Here is a 2,610-nt window from a genome sequence, read left to right on the forward strand (position 1 = left end):
TTCCGGGCCTAGACCCTTCTTCAGAAAGTATAGTCTACAGTATAGTCAAGTAAAAGGCACGTGAAACCATTTTTTTTTGTTTCGAAAACACTTGCAGCGTGCAGAGTGATCGAGGATTCAATTCTCCGTTAGCTATTTTCTTTTGGAAACAAACTGCAATTGGGGAATGGGGCTAGGGCCAGAGGAAATTGCAATCTGTCCAGGCGTGCCGCTGCATGAGGGAGAGGGGAGAGAGGACAGAGAAAGACAGAGAACACCTTTCCCTTTAACAAAAGACCGAGCGAGATGAGGAAAGCAAGCAGCAGCGGGAGGATGAGCCTTGCTTACCTTGGCAGAGCCTGGATTGGCGGGTCCCTCATGTTGCTGGGTGGGGCGTGTTAGCTGGATAGGGAAACATTCAACAGTTCAGGAAATGAGCTGTCCCCTCAGTGCAAACCAGCAGCCCAATTCTTGGTGGCATTTTTCCGTTTTGTTATTTTATTCCCCGTCTCGACTGTTGGAAGGTGAGCGCTCCACGTGATAGTTAGAAGTTTTCGTTTTTTAAAAAAAGATGTCCAAGTGTTGTTTTTACCCCCACCGCGAAGGTTCCACCAACTCTCGGAGATTTGATACAATGTGATCCCATCTGCTCCTCCTGCTGGGTTCATGAGCTGAGGACACAGCCTGCCTCACCAGACTGATAACACTGAGGGGAGCAGGAAACGCTGAATAATTGTTCTGTGCTTTCTGTTTTGCCAGAGCAGGGAGGAGGCGACACCCTTCATTCCTAATTTTCCAGGGACCCACACCGACTGCGATTCCCATGCGGAATTCCGCAACTGAAAACCCGGAAATTCACCGGGACTCCAACCTCGCCTAGAAGAGAGTTTAACTGTAGCTGCCGGAATTGAATTTCTACGAGTTAGTCTCTGAATATGTCCAGACCCGGACAGCATCGGAATAGCTCCTCGGTTTTCCCTTTTGTTTTGAAGAAAATCGTGTTTGCAGTCAAACGATGAAAGTGATAAACGTGGGAGACCCAATTAGAACTTGTTTGTAGCAACAAACTGTGCAGTGCCGAATAGAATACTGTTATTTGTATTGACGCTGTTTTTGTCTGCATTAGTTATATATATATAATGTTTATTTTTATTTCGTAGCTTTAATCAAAGAGGCACTGAACTTATGATAGGAAGAATTTTTTTTAACAACTTCTTCCAATGTAAATCCAACAAATCCCTCGTCGTCATCACCTCGGTAGTGAGTTTCTGCTGATTGGACAGGCATTTCTACACTCATTGCGGCAGGATGTGCCCTGAGATAGTGGGATCTAGATCTCAGGATTTGCTTCCTTTTCTTTCCACCTGTTTGCGAGACCTCATCATGGAGGTGTTGGACTCAAAGCACCGTGTGGTTTGATGGACAACTGGTTTCCATCCGGAACAAATGGTAGCAAGCTCCTGGCAGTCATCAAGGTGCTTCGGTGAGAATTGCTGAGTAGCCAATTGGGAGAGAACAGGACGTGGTGGTACCAATGGTTTTCAGCCCCCCATACACAGCCTCCAGTCCACCCAGGTTGATTTTGTAGGAGTTTTGTCTGCATGCTTGCGGACTTCGCTTCAGCAAGGACCCTAGTAATTGTTTACTTAACGTCAAACTGTGATTTTAAAGTCATTGTTTAATCTCCATTTCTGAAGCACTTGTTAATGCTAGCCCCGAACCTCTAACCCTGTGGAAATTTAAATATGGAAAGTGGTTGTGCTATGTCTAAATAAAAATATCCTTTCGAAACTTCAAGTGTAAAAGTTTATTAATACACATCAAAAATGCTGGAAGTGCACTGTAGGTGTCAGGTGGAATATCCACTCTGAATTAATAGGCACATCTTTTATGGGGTCTGATTTCATAATTGCAGCATTTGTCTTTTGTTTTAAAGGTAAAAGACATGAACACTTATAATGTGGTCACCAAGTCTAAAAATAAGAGGTTTTGTACCCAAACCCACACCTGAAATGCCAACAATAATAATACTAATGGCCAAGCTATATAGTTAATTAAAAATATACTTGCATTTATATAGTGCCTTTCCAACCCATGTGATTTACAGCCAACAAAGAGATTTTAAGTGTGCAATCACCAAGACCATCCACATCAACCTGTCTCTACCACGGGTTGCTGAAACTTTCAACCACTCTTTAGTAATCTTTAGGTGTAATTAGAATATAAGTTTATTGTCAGGTGTACTTTACATGAAAAGGACATGAAAAGTTTTATAAGTCACCCAACTATGGTGCCTATATTAATGATAGAAGTTATACATAATAATTAAAGTAAAATTAAGACAAAGTCCATCATAGTTCAGTGAACAGCTCCTGGGCCCAGGGAAAACCAATTAAGGAATGATGGAAAACCCAGAAGACACAGCCGGGAGTAGACTGCCATTTTGGGCTGCTGGAAGCCAAAGATGAAGAAGACCTTGCCACAGGATGAGACCTCCATGTTGGGACAAGACCACCACGTTGGGACAAATGATTTGACTGTGAATATAGGAGGTATGGTTAGTAAGTTTGCAGATGACACCAAAATAGATGGACAGTGAAGAAGGTGATCTCAGAGTATAACTGGACCTTG

General features: G+C 42.9%; 1 long non-coding RNA gene across 1 annotated transcript; it reads left to right on the forward strand.

Moving 5' to 3' along the window:
• The first annotated feature begins 372 nt into the window (after nt 1-372).
• On the forward strand, nt 373-1,770 carry LOC125484229. Its single transcript, XR_007263065.1, has 2 exons — nt 373-503; nt 739-1,770. It is a non-coding gene; the product is annotated as an uncharacterized LOC125484229 (long non-coding RNA).
• Nucleotides 1,771-2,610: the final 840 nt, after the last annotated feature.

Source organism: Rhincodon typus, chromosome 1, assembly GCF_021869965.1.
Source record: "Rhincodon typus isolate 14 chromosome 1, sRhiTyp1.1, whole genome shotgun sequence".
Classification (NCBI taxonomy): domain Eukaryota; kingdom Metazoa; phylum Chordata; class Chondrichthyes; order Orectolobiformes; family Rhincodontidae; genus Rhincodon; species Rhincodon typus.